This window comes from Berghia stephanieae, chromosome 8 (genome assembly GCF_034508935.2).
Source record: "Berghia stephanieae isolate SIO BIC M18660-M18661 chromosome 8, UCSD_Bste_1.3, whole genome shotgun sequence".
Taxonomy (NCBI): Eukaryota; Metazoa; Mollusca; class Gastropoda; order Nudibranchia; family Aeolidiidae; genus Berghia; species Berghia stephanieae.
Window position 1 is genome coordinate 4,118,092 of NC_088367.1, and position 20,000 is coordinate 4,138,091.

At 36.1% G+C, this 20,000-nt stretch overlaps 1 protein-coding gene across 1 annotated transcript in view; it reads right to left on the minus strand.

The window, feature by feature from the left end:
- Nucleotides 1-7,675, minus strand: part of LOC144978041 (arylsulfatase B-like) — a 40,938-nt gene extending 33,263 nt beyond the window's left edge. The window contains exon 1 of the mRNA XM_078923525.1: nt 7,582-7,675. The gene's annotated coding sequence lies outside the window, so the exon portion shown is untranslated. The remainder of the gene's footprint in view (nt 1-7,581) is intronic.
- Nucleotides 7,676-20,000: the final 12,325 nt, after the last annotated feature.

Sequence of the window (20,000 nt, forward strand, 5' to 3'; positions counted from 1 at the left end):
AATCACCCGTGTTGTCCAAAGTGATCAAATTGGGGGTTGATAATCTTGCCCAATGAAAAAAAACGAAAGCGCCTGAAGCGGGGCTCGAATGAACCCGGGACCTTCGGGTCACTGTGCAATGCCTTAACTACTCGGCCACTTCGCCCCCCCCCCCCCCCCCCCCAAATCTGAAGATTAATCATAGTTAACTTCTTGAGCTTTTATTGATAGTTCGAAGATGACGTAACTCTGGTCTTTGTTATTGTATTTTGCCATCCGCGTTTATGAGTAATGCTCACTGAACTGTATTAACCCGACTTTAAACGTTCATGAATACAAACAGTTTTGTGTGTTGGTCCGTTATACTTCCGGATGGCAATGTTGTGAGCTTCTTAGCCAAGCGCATACTGTCTATAGATAGAACGAAGATGACGTCACACTGGCCTTTGTTATTGTTTTTGTCATCCGCGTTGGTGAGTTGTTCTCACTAAACTGTATTAACCAGACTATAAAAGTTCATGGTTACACAGAGTTTGTGTGTTGGTCCGTTATACTTCCGGATGGCAATGTTGTGAACTCCTTGGCCAAGCGCATTCTATCTATAAATCACTCAAAAACCACGAGTGTGGCTGGATAACATCCAAGAATGGACAGGATGGATTGACGCTGTATGATCTGACAGAGAAAGCCAATAATCGAGATGTGTGGTACCATGTTGTGAAGGATTTCATCCCGCAAGCCGTCGTAGCCATCGTTAAGTTATAGCCTGACACTGAAACCCAAATAGACTGGCATTTTGACGTCATTATTTGGTTTTTGCACCGCCTAGTGAGTTGTCGTTAGTAGAGATCATGGAAACAAGTTATTTCATTGGTTGAACTATTGAATACAACTCACGATTTGTTTTCTTTTGTGGCAAAAGACTGGCATTTTGACGTCATTATTCTGGTCAGTGTCAGGCTATAAGTTAACTATGGCTTCGGTCAGTGTCAGGCTATAAGTTAACTAAGGCTACGGTCAGTGTCAGGCTATAGATAGAATGCGCTTGGCCAAGGAGTTCACAACATTGCCATCCGGAAGTATAACGGACCAACACATAAACTCTGTGTAACCATGAACTTTTATAGTCTGGTTGATACAGTTTAGTGAGAACAACTCACAAACGCGGATGGCAAAAACAATAACAAAGGCCTGAGTGACGTCATCTGCATACTATCTATAAGTTAACGACGGCTACGCGCAAGCTCCCCCTACGATCATCCTGTCGTGGGAATGAGTGAGTGAATATTCACTAAACGTGCTCAAATGTGACCCACCGCCTCTAAACGGTATTATGTCGGGGTGCTTTGGGTGCAAAACATTGAATTTATTGACAAAAACATGAAACTTGGGGTTTGTTTTGATTTGTTATGTTACAGAATGAAGACAATTTCTCACAATACAAAAGCTCCAAAATTGGTATTTACTATCAATTTAATTCTAAAGTCACTTTTCGGGGTCCAATTGACACCGACATAATACCGTCTCGAGACGAAGGGTCACAAATGGCTTTCCATAGGGTCCCTAGCCAATAACAACTCAGTGCAATGCCTTTACCACTCGGCCACTTCGCCCCCCCCCCCCCCCCCCCCCTCACCCCATAACTTCTGCAGAACGGAAGATAAATGATAAATGTTATCTTTCAAATCGGGTTTGGAATAGACACCTAGATAACCACGCCTCTCGGACAGTCGTCATAATGTAAAAAAAAGGGCAGTGATTGGTAACATAGCGAACGACACGGGATTTACTATCGATGGCATGCGCCTTAGTAAAATACCCACTGTTCTACCTCTTGATCAATAAAAACAACAACAGCAACAACAACAACAACAACACACACACACACACACACACACACACAAAACCATTGTAAATTTAAACGTTTATAATATGATCGAGAAAATCGTGTGATAACTAGTCACCTATTTGCCGGTATAAAAACAATAACAATGATTAGAAAGAGGCCAATTTCATTCACGTTAATGTTTTTAAACAACCAATTATGTTTGTCCGAGCACGTCTGAAGGTGTGTCACAAGTTTCGTGTTTTGATTGGTCAAAAATCTACTTGTTAATGGGCGCGGTCTATATTCATGTTTTCGTCCAACCGAGTAATCAACCACATGATTTGTTGCTGTGCAACGATTGGATATTTCTTTAAAAATGTTAACATGCTGCTTTGTTTAGGAAAGTTGTAAACATACACATGTGTCAAACAGAACAAAATGACAAATCGTGATGTTTGATATTTTAAAAACTGTGAACACTTTTCACTATGTGGGTCACTTTCAGCAAAAATTCCAGTATGACCAATGACCTCGAGCACATGGAAAGGTAATATAAATAGAATGCGCTTGGCCAAGGAGTTCACAACATTGCCATCCGGAAGTATAACGGACCAACACACAAACTCTGTGTAACCATGAACTTTTATAGTCTGGTTAATACAGTTTAGTGAGAACAACTCACAAACGCGGATGGCAAAAACAATAACAAAGGCCTGAGTGACGTCATCTGCATACTATCTATAGATCATGCCCATTGTGTCGGAACAAAAGAACAATTGTAAATCAACACCACTTGACAATGAGTCATCTGTTTTGTAATTCGTAAAAATTTTGACACCACTAGATATCTATCTGTCAGCAGAATTAACTGGTTTGCACAAGATTTTTGAGGAGAGATAGTATGCGCTTGGCTAGGAAGCTCACAACATTGCAATCTTGAAGTATAACGGAAAAACACACAAAACTCTGTGTAACCATGAACTTTTATAGTATGGATAACATAGTTAAGTGAGAATGGGTAAGAAGCTCACAACATTGCCATCCGGAAGTATAACGGACCAACACACAAAACTGTGTGTAACCATGAACGTTTATAGTTGGGTTAATATAGTTCAGTGAGCATTACTCATAAACGCGGATGGCAAAAAGCAATAACAAAGACATGAGTGACGGCATCTTTGAACTATCTGTAGTTTGGATGACACAGTTAAGTGAGAATCACTCATAAACGTGGATAGCGAAAAACAATAACAAAGACCCGAGTGACGTCAACTTCATTCTATCTATAAAACAAAAGTAATTGGATTCGGTAGTCTGATGTCACGCGCCCGGCAACGGCAGCCATCTTGGTTCTAAACAAAGAAAATCATTACTTTTTTTTCTTCATGCTGGCTAGAACTTTTCATTCCCTTTTCATATGCCTTGTGATCAGAATGTGTAAAAGTCAAAACATGATCAAATTGATGGGTTTTTTTTTCCTCTGGATACGCGTTTAAATTCGCCGGAGAAATATTTCATACGGCGTCCGCCATTGTTCTGATAGTTTAGAGCCGGTGTTACTAAGTTACCATACGTCATTAGGAAGGAAGTGACGTTACGACTGTTGAAGACTATTATGATCTATCAGAACCAACATGTCGGTCTCAATGTAACTCGCTGTATTGATGCTATGCGTTTTGTTAAAATACTCAAACATCCGCCGGCCGAATATCATGTACCAAGACCCAAAACTGTGACCTTAAACATTTATAGTCTGATTGATAGAAATTGGATTCAATAGTCTGATGTCACGTTGCCCAGCAACGGCTGCCATCGTGGTTCTAAACAAAGAAAATCGATACTTTTTATTCTTCATGCTGGCTAGAACTTTTCATATGTCTTGTGATCAGAATGTGTAAAAGTCAAAACATGATCAAATTTATGTTTTTTTTTTTCCCTCTGGATACGCTTTTATGCTCGTCGGAGAAATATTTCATGAGGGCGTCCGCCATTGTTCCGATAGTTTAGAGCCAGTTACTAAGGTACCATGCGTCATTACGAGGGAAGTGACGTTACGGCTGTTGAAGCGTATTAGTAAGAACTCCTCATTAAAATGGCTGGCTAATAATAATACCAAAGAGCTGAATGACGTCAACTTCCCTCCTTCTATTTCTATAAACGTTTAAGATTACATATATCCGGCTGGCGGATATTATGAGTACTTTGCGTAAACAAATCCTTTCTTAAAAAAGTATAGCATTGTGGAGAACATTGTGCTTATTTGAGTAAATAAAAAAATTGACACGGCGCACAACTCTACTGAAAGATTTGAAAATTAGAAATGTATTTTTTACAGATAGATAAACAGATAACTTGATTTCCTTTTATAATTTAAGTCAGTTTGAAAGTTTGTTGAGTCAAACAGATAATATCATAAAATATGTACCAACGACGACACTTGACTCCCAAAATCAACTAATTTTGACACTGTAAAAAGTTGTCAATTTGCGTCATCTATTTATGACATCAAGTATTATTATTACTTCCCTTGTGTTGTTGATTTAGCGGTGATCAGTGTTATAATTATGTTCTAATTGCGTGTATGTTTGTGTATGTGTGTGTGTGTGTGCGTGTGTGTGTTTGTGTTTGTGTGTGTGTGTGTGTGTGTGTTGTGTGTGGTGTATACCAGTGTGTGTGGGTGTTGGCATTTTTCAGCAAATCGTGGCATTCATAGTGCTATTATTCACTTGATCACATGAAGGTATTTCAGTCGCCATTTTGATTCTTTTTTTACTATTAGGGTTAGCTCGAGATCGAGGATATTTCTTTTTCAATTAAGGTTAGTCATAAGTCTTAGTAAAGGTGCTAGGATGTTTGTTTTTCCATAAGTTAAGTAAAGGGGAGACATTCCGAAAGCTCCTACATCCCCAGTATTCTTTAAATTTGTATTTTCACCGTTGATATTTTGTCAGACATTTATTTATTCAATTTGTCATTATATCTAGAAGTATTTTAAAAACTCTAGAACAAACCTTGATAGATTTGTGAAAGTTTAAAATTTCTTAATTTGACCATTGTTTTGATTTTCAGCCGCCATTTTGATTTGTTAAATATTGAAAGGTAGTGCAAAGCAGTCCGAGAGTTGTTTTTTTTTCTATTAGGGTTAGCTCGAAAGGTTAGTCATAAGTCTTATTAAAGGTGCTAGGAAGTTTGTTTTTCCATAAGTTAAGTAAAGGGGAGACATTCCGAAAGCTCCTACATCCCCAGTATTCTTTAAATTTGTATTTTCACCTTTGATCTTTTGTCAGGCGTTTATGTATTCAATTTGTCATGATTTTTTCTATTAGGGTTAGCTCGAGATCGGATGATTTTTTTTTCCTATTAGGGTTAGTCATAAGTATTATTAAAGTGCTAGGGTATTTGTTTTTCCTATTTTCCTATTGGGGTTAATTAAAGGTACTAGGTTTAATTTTTTATTGGGGTTAGTTGAGGGAATATATTATTAAATATATTATTGGGCCACACAGAAAAATCAACCGAAGATATACCAAATTACACAGACAACGTTGTTTACCAATCTGCCCTCATTAAATGATGGTGAGTACAGTATCGAATGAAAATAGTTCTTTCCCCGCGAAATTGCGGGCTTTTTACTAGTAGCATAAATAAATATAGTCAGAGGAGAAGGGAAAATCTTAATACCTATTCTTCTACTTGTTTTTAAATCTTAACTTATAGCCTGCGGTAATTGAATATAAATTATGTTTTCAATCAGAATTTGATCAACATAAGGAAAACGGAATAGAAGCTTCAATATAATTTATAAAGACAGAATATATAAACGTTTCGGGTTTCACCTTTGTCAACAAAACACGATGGATGAAAAACTTATAATAGTAGTAGTAGTAGTAGTAGTAGTAGTAGTAGTAGTAGTAGTAGTAGTAGTAGTAGTAGTAGTAATAATAATAATAATAATAATAATAATAATAATAATAATGATGATGATGATGATGATGATGATGATGATGATGATGATGATGATGATGATGATGATGATGATGATGATGATGATAATGAAGATGATGATGATAAATACGACGGCAACGATGACAAAGAATATGATCGTGGTAGAGGTGGCAATTATTGTGGGCGACTATATATATTATATTATATTTTCCTACCATGTCTCATGAGCCATAACAATTGAATCCAATGAAAAGTCAACGCAAACTACAAGAAGGGTCAATGATCGCTGGAAACACAAAAGAACAATGAGCCGTTTTATCACACGATATCCACGAAACGTGCTCAACGTGTTTACAAGGGTCCCTGGTCAACAGTAACACTTGTAGACACGTTGAGCACGTTGAGTACTTGGAAAAGGCTCATTATTAGCATTCTGTCACCGTACTCAGGTGTTAAATGAGTACCTGGCCGTTAACAGCGTTGTCTCTGTTTGGAGAAAAATAGTAATATCGCCTAAAAGGCGTCATTTTTAAGAATCCCTGGCCAACAGCAACACTTTAAAATGTAGGACGTGACATGCATGACGCATTTTAGGCGATATTATTACTAATGTTTTTTTCAAACAGAGACAACGCTGTTAAAGGCCAGGTACTCATTTAACGCCTGAGTACGGTGAGAGAATGCGAGTATAGTAACGAGCCTTTTCCAAGGACTCAACTATGCGCCGAGCGCGCGAGGCTCGAACACAGGACCTTCAAATCCGAAAGCGAGTCACAGACCACAAGACGCATAGCCGCACGATAGAGATACGAAAATCAAATAAACACATTTGTATTGAACAGGACACAACAGACTAAGAGGACATATGTTTACAAAGCTAGGTATTGGAACAACCCCTTATTGCCCATGTGGAACCGACCATGAAACCACTTTACATGTGCTTATGGATTGCCCATTATACAACGTGCAACGTTCGAACCACTGGGTCACCCCTACAACACTCAACACAAAGCTCTATGGTGAGGCTGAGGACCTAAAGCGGACCACAGACTTAATAGCAGATATCGGACTGCAGCCATAGATGTCCATCAGAGGAACGAATGAGTAGAAGAAGAAGTATTGATCATCTTTACTGCATCACCATACCGAATGGGAATCACGGTTCTTCATTCGTTTTACCTTTACTCTTTACTACTCCACACCATAATCACCTTCAGTACCAAATATCCTAAGCCGGATTGAGTCACCTTCCAGTTTCTGGACACGAATCACAATGCTTTGATATATTATTATCTAATAATTAATTTCACTGTTACACCGTACAAAGCCATGCATGTTTTTTTTTTTTTTATTTTTTTTTGTAGCGTGTGTTAGTTATATAAAAAACATCCTAGAATGAACACAGAGGAATGGAAGAGTTATATGATAACGTCAACATAACAGAAGAAGGGAATGGGCCGTAGCCATTGTTAACTTAGACTTATAGCTGACCAAAAAATGACGTCAAAAGACAAGTCTTTAGCTGCAAAAGAAAACAAATCGTGAGTTGTATTCACTAATTCAACCAATGGGATCACTTGTTTCCTTGAGCTCTACTAACGACAACTCACTAGACGCTGCATAAACCTTTAAAATGACGTCAAACTGTAAGTCCTAGAGGGTTCTAGTGTCAGGCTATATTATGTTACCGATGGCTACGACTGGACAGACATTTGTCATCGCAAAGTACGGGTAGCCAACGTCAATGAGGACGACGCTGGATAGTAAGTAAGTAATTAAGTAAGTGTTAAAAACTTGTAAAACAATATCTACATTAAAATAACACAGACACATAGGCTACACAGAAATACAAATCTCAGCACGTTAGACATTGATATATAAACAAAGACGGTGTGTAGTGTGTTCACAGATCACATCGCCCACGCTATCCCTCTATTTATCAAACTAATCACCTGTTCAGAATATGGAGCGATAATAAACGCCTGATACACTATCAAAGTTCAACATTTCCTGATCCTTCTGTCATAATATTTCAAAAAAATCGCGTATTTAAAAATTTGGCCATAAAATTCGACCTTCAAATATCGATCGATGTAAGAGACCCTCCCTCATCTTGGCAGAAACTCTCAAACCTAGGACCTCGCAGGACCCGGGTTTGAGAGTTTTCGCCAAGATGAGGGTCGTTTAACTCTCTCCTAACCGATCATTTTCAGTATTTTCCCAAAAATGGCAGGCTTACCCAGCAGAAATGGATTTTTAAAATTCAAACAATCTCTCTACAAAACAACTTTATCTTCTTATTAATTAAACAAAGATCATTGTAATGTACAGAGTAAATCTGAATAAGAAAAAATGTATATTGTGTCGTAACAAATGTGACGATTTTGTTTTTAGGTGGTAAAGAGAGGGTTAAATTGATAAATATTTGTAGGACAAGTATCTGGCCAAATTTTTAAATACGTGTCTTTCTGGAATGCGGCAGTTAACTGGCTGAAGGGCGATAACTAATCTAACTTCTCCGATTTCTCACAAGGGAGATAATTACAAGATTAAAATGATGTCAAACCGCTTGGCCACTCCTTTGCGATACGTTCAAGGATTACAGTAGTGGTTGTCTGAACAGGCCCGTCTTTCTTTCATGAACCATCTTATCAATAAGAAAGATGTGTAGATAAACGTATACGCCTTTTCATAGAAAGTAACAGTGGCGTGTGGTTAGGTGAAAAAAAAAAACAGCCATTCATTAGTTTGAACCTAGTGTTTCACACTATTATAATATGACGATCGACCCAATCAGCAAAGTCCGGTCCGCATTCGTGCACCGTCGCGAACCCGCCGGGTAGCATCGTCACAACACACCTTTCGACTAGATGCTCTGCCGTCTCGGGTTCTTGGACATATTGGACAGGTAGTAAGACCCCACCGATGTAACGCACTTGCCGTTAGGCAGCTCCTCGACCGAAGCCGGTTCGCAGCCAACCTAGTGGGCAAACTATGTTTCGGACAAAGTCATGTGAAAATTTATCATCTTTCATTAAATATCTGAAGACTTGAGTTTACCAGGAATCAGAACGTCTGAGGTTCGATCCCTAGTCGAGGTCGACTGATTTTATAGGGTTTTTTTTTTTCTTGTATCTTTATTTCTACTTGTCTGGCACCTTTCATATACCCTTGTTCAGATATTCATTCTAGAACATGTAGGCAAAGCCACACAGAGGGAACAATCAATATAAGGATTTAGAAAATGGTTTGTTTGTTGTTGTTTAGAAGGCTTTTACGGCGCTTGCAACACATTTAGGTCATATCAGTGCCAATAAAAAAGAAGAAAATGGGATAGTAAAAAATTCTTGGATTACACTTAAAGCATACAAGAAAAATTAAGACAAAGGGAAATTAACCAGTAGATCTTTGACCAATCAAAACGTGGAATTGTGACACACCTTCACACGTGCTCGGACAAACATAGTTGATTGTTTATAAACATGAACGTGAACGAAATCGACCTCTCTCTGATCAATGTTGTTTTTATCCCGCCAAAATGGGTGACTTGATATCAGGCGATTTTCTCGATCATATTATAAACTTTTAAATTTACACAGTTTTCTGGTTGATTCTATTAGATCCAGCGGTTGAGCAGTGGGTATTTTTTTTCTTTTAACCTCATGAATTGGAGACACCCTATGATTGTCGTCACTTTGGCAATTTAGAATTATCTCCGTCGTTTAAATACGACAATAAACCGGTATAGGGATATTGACCTTAATAATAAAAAAAAACAACCCCCCCCCCCAAAAAAAAAAAACCAAAAAAAAAACCCGTAAATTAAAAAGTCAAAAAAAAAAAAGAACAGTGGGTATTTTATTTAGACACATGCTATCGAGAGTAAAACCTATATAGTTTACTATGTTTACCAATCACTGCCATTGTTTACATTATGATGACGACTGTCCGAGAAGCGTGGTTATCTATGTGTCTATTGGAATTTTACCCATAAAAAAAAAAATAATAATAACGAATTGAATCAGGCGTGTGAAATTTAATTTCTTTAATTGACAAAAATAAAACACACATGAAATATTATAATATTATTATATAAAAGTATGTATCACTATGAATTGTACAAGTAGATATTGAAAAAATTGCTCATTAAAACGTGTACATATAGACAGTGTGGTTTTCAAAGATCTCAGAGAAATACACTTTGTCAAAACAAATATTTAAAAAAACGAGCTTTTATATAGCGCAATATCCATTAAACATGCTCAAAGCGCTTTACAAGGGGTTCCTGACCAACAGCAGCACGTAACATGTAGGACAAGACATAACGCCTTTTAGGCGATATTACAAATTTTTGGGACAGAGACAACGCTGTTGACGGTCAGGTACTCATTTTAAACCTGAGTACGGTGAGAGAATGTGAGTAAAGAGCCTTCTCCAAGGACTCAACTATGCGCCGAGTGAGGCTCGAACCCAGGACCTTCCGATCCGAAAGCGAGTGTCATACCACTAGACCACATAGCCGCACATATAAATGCATACAAAAACATATTTTTTTAAAAACAACAAAAAAATGAATAAATAAACAAATAAATTAATCCATAGATCGATCTCTAAATAAATCATTAAAACAAAAATTCCCTTTATTCATCCCAGTCTTTATTTAGGGTCTATTCCAAGGGAAGACTGGAATAACCCAGGCGTCAGCCGCAGTGCAGCGCCGACCGCAAATTGAGCTAGGGCGAGGTGGTGACTTGCTCAAGGCTAAACAGCGCAGCAGCGGCGGGTGATCGAACTCGGTACCTTTCGGGTACGAAGCCAAAGACCGCTGAGCCACCCTGCCCCTGGTCAAATGGGATAATAACAATAAAACAATAAGAATTTAAACCCAAGCATCACACAAATAAATAGCATAAAGCGGATCAGCAAACTTAACAAAGATAAATTTAAAAATTAACAAATAAATGTTAAAACAATGGATGGATGGCGCGTCAACATCCCGAGGGGAAAAGTCACGGTTATTAAGTAAGGAATAATAAGTAAAATGAAGATGTCCTGAAAGAGTCTGGGGGAAAAAGGAAAATAGCCAGAAAGGAAGGGGACTCCGGCCAGGGTCAGGACAAAACCAAGTAATCTCATTCCAAGACAAAGACAGAAAGCAATCTGGAAAACAGATATAAGGGGATAGAAGACACAGTAAGTACCTCCCTGACCACTATGGGATGTCAGGAACCCCACCCAGGAAGATGTCCTGCAAGAGGCTGGGGGGTAAAAGAAAAGTAGTTGGCACAATAAACGTAAAAGGCAGGCCAAATTGTTTGTTTGTTTTGTTTTTAAGGGTTTTACGGCGCTTGCAACACATTTAGGTTATATCAGCGCCAGTAAAAAGGAAGAAAATGGGACAGTAAAAAGTTCTAGAATTACAATTAAAGCACCCAAGAGAAAATAAGACAAAGGGGAACTGGGAACAAATAGGGATCAGATGTAGATTCCAAGAACATACCACCAATGTACTTAGTTTGTGATCACCTGTAAGTCTCATCCGGACACAAGCACAAAATCCAACAAAGAGGAATACACTCAAATGCTTACATTATACATTTAAAATAACAAATATAATAATACATACCAGAGAGAAAAGAGAGCCCCTGGAAGATAGAGAGTGAACAAGATGGACTCTCTCACCGACTGGTTAGTTTTTTGTTTTTTTTAGGAGTTTTATGGCGCTTGCAACATGTTAAGGTCATATCAGTTATCAGCGCCAGTAAAAAGGACGAAAAGGGGATAGTAAAGTGTTCGAATTACAATTAAAGCACACAAGAAAAGGTACGTCAAAGTGGAATTGGTTCAAATAGGGAATAGATGTAGATTCCAAGAGGACACTGTCAAAGTACAAGACCGCCAACGCTACCATGCAGGCCACAAGACGATGGTGAGAATAAGTAAAGTACGTATGAAATTATTCATTTTATTTTTAGTTTTTTTTTTTTTGTTGTTTTTTTTATGAAAACAAAAACAAAACAAAAATCATTTATAGACTAAATGAATTAGAATGTGGTAAAATGTTATAAAATAAATAAAAAAATTAATCGGCTTATTTTGCAGTTTGTAAAATAGAAACGGATAGAATGATAATAATTTAGTCATAGTAAAAGACAAATAAACAAACAAATAACTTAATACATAAAATCCATACAATGTAAATGAAAATTCCACTAAAAATAGTTAACAAAAGCAATCCACCTAAGTTACTGTAAGATAACATTCTATAAAAAGGAACTACAGGGGAACTAGAAGACACTCCTCGCCTATCATGAGTGGCATAAAGACGTCACTCACCAAACTAGAATACTTTAGAATAATGTTGAATTGTTACATATTCAAACTGAGATTCACTTTGTTCACTGTCTGTATTCCCAGCATAACTTATGTTTTCGTTTGTTTTTTAAGGGTTTTACGGCGCTTGCAACACATTAAGGTCATATCAATATCAGCGCCAGTAGAAAGGAAGAAAATGGGATAGTAAAATGCTTACATTATAAATTCAAAACAGCAAATATAATAAATAGTAATACAGAACAGAGAGATGATTTACAAGGAAACAAATATCCGGCCAGGGCGAGGACTCATTCCAAGACAAAGACTGATAGCATGTTGGAAAACAGATATAGGGGGATAGAAGACACGGTAAGTACCTCCCTGCCCACTATGGGCTAAAATGCTTATGTTTGTTTTGTTTTTGTTTTTAAGGGTTTTACGGCGCGTGCAACACATTAAGGTCATATCACACAGTGGTTTACCAGCGGATCACTTAGTTGAGATGCTAGGTCAAGAGGTCACTACTCTCCTTCTCTTTACCTGCGCTCTGGTATGGCACGTGCCTGCAGTCAGTGAAGCGAGTAGTCTAATCGGTCTGATAAATAATGGCATAGCCAAGTGACAACTATCTTAAATGTAAACCTATATTACTCATGTTATAGATTGAAATCCCCCTCACACAGTGGACTAAATATCATAGATACCATCAGTATATTTCTCTCTCAGGACGACAGCAAAGTAGACTCACATTTTCACTACATTTATCATTTAAATCAAATGTTTCTGGAATCCCTACAACAACAATCAGACGTTGCAGTTTATTATTATCCACACTAGTACATAGTACAAACTGTCTACTTTCTGTTGCACTAAGGTTAATTCAGTTCAACAAATATGTAACAAGTGTAGGGGTGGGGTATCAAATTTCACTGGGAATATCTAGCAGTCTATGAGATGTCTAGGCTATGGTGGGTGAGAAATTTGGATCAGTTACACAATGTAAACAATGTCATAATCATTTCCTGGACTCCCTACTGACCATGGAACACTTTACTACACCGATTCTACAGTCTTATCATTAAAAGTTCCCACGAATATGGTAAAGGAGTGAAGAAGTCATACTTATTGTAGTACAGGAATATATATATATATATATATATATATATATATATATATATATATATATATATACTCTGCAAGTAGCCCTACAATAATAGTTCTTAAAGACACATCTGTTACTGATTTAAGAAATATGAAATGAATGGGTTTGTTTCATTCATGTCTCTGTTGATTGATGTGGGAAGGTTTTATTCACCAGCTGCACTACTTGTACATTGTGAATATTGTCTGAATATCTCTTAATTCCTAGGAGGTGCCACTATTATTTTCTCTATCTTGGCTATGTTTGAGTACTCCCCCCACTTCCCCTCTTCTTATTTTCCCCAGTCAAACTTGGCTTTGTGGAATACTATATGTGCCAACTGTTGATGTTATATCGTTGTTGTCAGTGATATGAATTAGGTGTAGTGTGAATGTGATGCAGTTCTCTGAGCCTGTCTTTTACTTTTGTATGTGTGTATATATGCAGGATGCATGTGTGTATGTATGCATGTGTGTGTGCGTAGAGAGAGAGAGAGAGAGAGGAGAGAGAGAGAGAGAGAGAGAGAGAGAGAGAGAGAGAGAGAGAGAGAGAGAGAGGATGCCTTTTTCTACCATATTCATTGTTTGTATTCTCTACTACGCCACTGTGATGGTGTTGTTGTTTGGTGTAATGACGATGATTTTGTTTCTATTTGTAATAGTGAAGTAAAACCTACACACACAATATATTGCTTTATATGTTCTTTAGGAGTGTGTTAAATTGTTTAATCAACTTATCTCCATATCTTTTAAATACAATATAAAATACAAATGAAGAGAACATACTTGATGTCCAGCCCATTACATTTATGACCATTAAAAACGTAGTTAAAATGTGTTGAATCAGAAAATGAATGTTTTACTGTGTGTAATAATATTAAGACTGGACAAAGCATTAATTAGTTTCGGAATCCAACGTCTGATTTTAAAGATTTGAATTTTTTATTGTCCGCAAAACAACAAAAATATTTTAAAATAGTAGGGATTTTAAATTGCTTATAAAACCTATCAGAATAATCACAATAAAACGAAAAAAGAACCAACATAACGAGTGAAAGTAGTACTATCTGTTCCATTAGTTAATATTATTGTAATGTAAGTGGTCATCTAGATACAGTGTTGTATTACATCACGAAAATGCAATACTTTGTGTCTTAACCCTCAAAACGGGGAATCCCCGTCCAGGTAGCCAATTTCACAGCATGCAGCTGCTGTTGTCAGTCACTTGCTGGGTTCCAGCAGTATAACTAAGTGATCCGATTTTATGAAGAAATAAACAGCAGTGATCAGCGCCAGTTAAAAGGAAGAAAATGGGATAGTAAAAAGTTCTAGAATTACAATTAAAGCACAAAAGAAAAGGTAAGACAAAGGGGAATTGGTTCAAATAGGGAACAGATGTAGATTCCAAGAGCACACCGTCAAAGTACTTAGTTTGAGATCACCTAAAAGTCTCATCCAGACACAAGCACAGGTCCCCACTAAGAGGAATACACTCAAATGTTTACCAATCATATAATATAATATGTAAACTAAACATAATACAATGCATAACAGAGAGATGATTTACAAGGAAAAAAATATCATCTCCCAAAACTATAACTATACATTCGACTGTTTCCCTCCCAGCCAAGGAACTCCGGTAAGGATCAGGACAAAACTAAGTAATCTCATTCCAAGACAATGACAGGTAACAGTTGGAAAACGGGTTTGGGGGGATAGAAGGCACAGAATGTACCTCCCTGCCCACTATGGGAGGTCAGGATCCCCACCCAGAAAATGCTTATGAATAATGTTGAATTGTTAAACATTCAAACTGAGATTCACTTTGTTTACTGTCTGTGATTCCAGCATAACATGCCTATATCATACAATGTTACCTTTAGAAACAAATAATAATGTGAAGTTGAATGTAAGCTTCAATTGAATTACAAAAACAGATCAAAAGGACGCGTTTCGCGTTTCCCCTTTATCAACAAAACATGATTCATCTTAACTACGCCACTACCACATCGTCTCATTCATCTGTGGTGTTTCATTCATCCTGTTTTGTTGATAAAGGGGAAACGCGAAACGTCCATTTGATCTGTTTTTGTAATTAAATTGAAAACTTACATTCAACTTCACATTATTATTTATTTCTTCAAGCTTCGAACAGCAACATTTACATTATGTTACCTTTACAGGAAATCATGAATGTGTTTGAGTCAGTATCTCAGTATAATATACTACATAAAGGTGCCTGAGAAAGGGGGGGGGGGGTAGAAGATATAAGACACAGCAGGGCCTAAGAGCCTTCTATGTAGTATGTAGAAGCCATCAGCCATGTCTGTGATTAGAGAAATAGATGACACACGAATCGCAAAGAGCAGAGAAGGAACGTATTAAGAAATGGACTGACACAAAAATACACAGAGATGCATAGATTTTATGTTACAAACATGAGAGTCATGGTCATTGGTCAATTTCTCTAATCTGATATTTTTAAGATTCTGTGGTCGACAAAAAAAAAAAAAAAATTTTTTTAAAACAACTTTCAGGCCATGTCATCCCCTCAAAGAAAACACATCTGTATATCTCTCCCATCTCATGAATAACTCTTCAAAGAAAGCTGATCTATATTACTTTAAGATTTCTTTTATCACTTCTACCGTGAATCAAAGATCTAAAATATACGCAAGTATTACACTTTCTTCTAGCCTCACTTTATAAATCTTATAATAAATAAATCTTAAAATAATCAGAGTTATTTCTATTTCCTTACAGCTTATCTTATCAATATTTTCAAGTGTCAATATAATTGTATTGTTTGTTTGTTTGTTTTTTTTAAGGGTTTTACGGCGGTTGCAACACATTAAGGTCGTATCAGCGCCAGTAAAAAGGAAGAAAATGAGATAGTAAAAAGTTCTAGAATTACAATTAAAGCACCCAAGAAAAGGTAAGACAAAGGGGAATTGGTTCAAAGAGGAAACAGATGTAGATTCCAAGAGCACACCATCAAAGTACTTAGTTTGAGATCACCTAAAAGTCTCATCCAGACACAAGCACAGGTTCCAACTAGGAGAAATGCACTCAAATGTTTACAAATCATATATATTAAGTAACCAAAACATAATACAGTGTATAATAGACATGATTTACAAGGGGAAAAAATATCATCTTCCAAAACTACATTCGATTGTTTCCCTTTCAGCCAGGGTCGGGACAAAACCAAGTAATCTTATTCCAAGACAAAGACAGAAAGCAATTGGAAAACAGATACAGGAGTACAGAAGATACAGTACCTCCCTGCCCACTATGGGAGGTCAGGAACCCCACCCAGTCTGCCCACTATGGGAGGTCAGGAACCCCCATCCAGAACCTGCCCTCTATGGGAGGTCAGGAACCCCACCCAGTTATTTCTATTTCCTTACAGCATTATCTTATCAATCTTATCAAGCGTCATTAATAGAAAAAGTTGAAAACTAACCAGAGCAATAATAATATATCAGTAGAAACATTTAAACATTAGATCTCATGTCCTGCAGCAAGTTATGCATTCATTCACAAGGGGGGGGGGGGGGGGGTGGAAATAGCATTACATAAAAGAAGTACATTTATACAACAATATAATATAATATTAATATCACTTTGTATTGTCTAACCAATATAATATTATAATAAAATGATTGCACGGTACGTGTATAAGGATTGTATTGTCATTATATTCTTCTACCATCACCTTACCTGCCAACCTATGCTGAAAAAAAATATATTGGAATCAAACTAATGTTTGTTTTTTGTTTTTGAGGGTTTTAAAACGCTTGCAACACATTAAGGTCATATCAGCGCCAGTAAAAAGGAAGAAAATGAGACAGTAAAATGTTCTAGAATTACAATTAAAGCACAAAAAAAATGATGAGACAAAGGGGACTGGGTTCAAATTGGGAACAGATGAAGATTCCAAGAGCACACCGTCAGAGTACTTAAGTTTGAGATCACCTAAAAGTCTCCTCCAGACACAAGCACAGGTCCCAACTAAGAGGAATACACTCAAATGTTTACAAATCATATAATATAGTATGTAAACGCATTGAAGGAAGATTAGATGCTAAACATAAGAATTCATTGAATTTAGTGGTAGCGATACCAGGCTGCTAGATGCTGCAGACTGTATAAAGTAAAAAAAACAAAAATAAATATGACAACTTAAAAAAAAAAAATTAACGTCTTGGGCTCAAATCCCTTCTTCAGAAAACAAAAAAAAAGTAAAAAAAAAAAACCAACAACAAAAAACCAATACAGCTGTTAGTTATATTCATTTTTGTTTAGTGAATTTGGTGTGAATTCTACATTAGAAATATTCAAACAAAGACTCACATATTATTTAAACAATAGAGCCTAAGTAGAATGTACTCACATGCACAAGGCCACTCAAAATGTTTTTTTGTTTTTTTAATTTTTAAAAATTATTCCTTCAGATTCATTAGGCCCACAATAAGAAAAACAAAAATAAAATATATATATATATATTATTCCAGTCTCTAGCAAAAGAAAAATAAATAAACAATTTTTGTTTAAAGCAACAAAAAACAAAAAAAACACCAACAAAAAAGATAGTCTGAAAATGTCAAAATGCGAGTTTTCCAGTTTTAACCAAAAAGAGGACATCCCTGACCTGACCTACCCTCAGTCATAGATAAGGTTTCCCAGGAAATGTTATTTGTGACCTTCACCTAGCTTCAGTTACCAACCAATTTTTAATCAATGAATCATAAAATCATATAAAACTTTATGAATGAGACAGAATTAATATGTAATGAGCATGTTTGTGTAAGTAACGCGTTGTAAAGAGCAGTTATGTTGTTTTAACAGGTTTTTACAGAATTTGCAAAACTTTTAGGTTATTTCAGCACAAGAAAGAAGGAAAAAACAATAAGACTTATGGTTAAAAGCAAACAAGACATAAGAGACAACTTCAAATAGGGAACAAAGGTAGATTCTGATTCCAAGAGCAAACTTTCAAAGTGCTTAGAGTGAGATCAATCACCAATAAATCCCATCCAGAGACAAGCGAGGAAGCAAAACCCACACCCAGTAAGTTTTAAAGTCATATCAGCGCCTGTAAAAAGGAAGAAAATGGTATAGTAAAAAGTTCTGTAATTACAATTAAAGCACCCAAGAAAAGGTAAGACAAAGGAGAATTGGTTCAAATAGGGAACAGATGTAGATTCCAAGAGCACACCGTCAGAGTACTTAGTTAGAGATCACCTAAAAGTCTCATCCAGACATAAGCACAGGTCCCAACTAAGAGGAATACACTCAAATGTTTACCAATCATATAATATAATATGTAAACTAAACATAATACAATGCATAACAGAGAGATGATTTACAAGGAAAAAAATATCATCTCCCAAAACTATAACTATACATTCGACTGTTTCCCTCCCAGTCAAGGAACTCCGGCAAGGATCAGGACAAAACTAAGTAATCTCATTCCAAGACAATGACAGGAAACAATTGGAAAACGGGTATGGGGGGATAGAAGACACAGCATGTGCCTCCCTGTCCACACCCAGTAAAATATGAATTAATTCTAACAACAGCCAATTAATTGTCTTTGGGTAAAGCCTCGACAGAAAAGTATCTAAAAATAAAAGATTTATTCAATAGATTCTAATAACCAAGGCAATGATCAGGACAGAAGCAATTAATATGGAAAGAACAATTATAAATATAATATAAATAATATAATACAATCAAATATGAATCATCATGTCTTATAAAACCATTCTGAGATTCCTCAATAATGACTTACTATAAATAAAAACATATGATGAAAATGTCATCTATAACCCATTTACACATAAGAGAAAATCAAATAATAATAATAATAATAAGAAGAAGAAGAAGAAGAAGAAGAAGAAGAAGAAGAAGAAGAAGAAGAAGAAGAAGAAGAAGAAGAAGAAGAAGAAGAAGAAGAAGAAGAAGAAGAAGAAGAATTAATCATAATAAGGAAAAGAAAAAGACTTTGCCCTACTTCATCTTATCACCATTGATAAAAGCAACTGAAAGAATCCAAAGTAGAGCATTGAAAACAATATCTAAAACAAGCGAATACTTTACCGTTATTGCCAAATAATATTAAAAAATCAACGATAACAAACACTCTCATCTCCATCAAACAATAATATCGGTTTATCAAGAGGATAAAATATATTATAATTAAACAACTCTCAAAATGGCCCAGTTATTTATATTGAAACACTTATAATCTATCTATTGATATCGATTAAAAGATAAATTTATAAAAAATAAAAAGATTAAATCACAAGTTCGGCTATGAGGTCTAGTGGTGCGACTCTTGCCTTCGCATCGGAAGGCACAGGGTTCGAGACCCCACTCTGAGCGGTGCATAAGGTGAGACCTTGAAAAAGGCTCTTTACTCACATTCTCTCACTGTACTCAGGAGTAAAATGAGTACCTGGCAGTGAACAGCTTTGTTTCTGGTCGTATCAAAGTAAATCTTGATACAGTTCCACTTTCCTACAGGATAACTTTTTTGTTTAATATTTCACATGCACAAAATGTATACAAATAAAACCATGAAAAAATTCCCAAAACTTAACATGAAGACAAGCAATAAGAATCCAATGTATAAAATGGTATCCCATCTTTCACTATTTTGAAAGAAGATATGGCGAAAAATAAAATAATAATAATAATAATAATAATAATAATAATAATAATAATAATAATAATAATAATAATAATAATAATAATAATAATTTTCTCTTTTTATTATTATCATCAT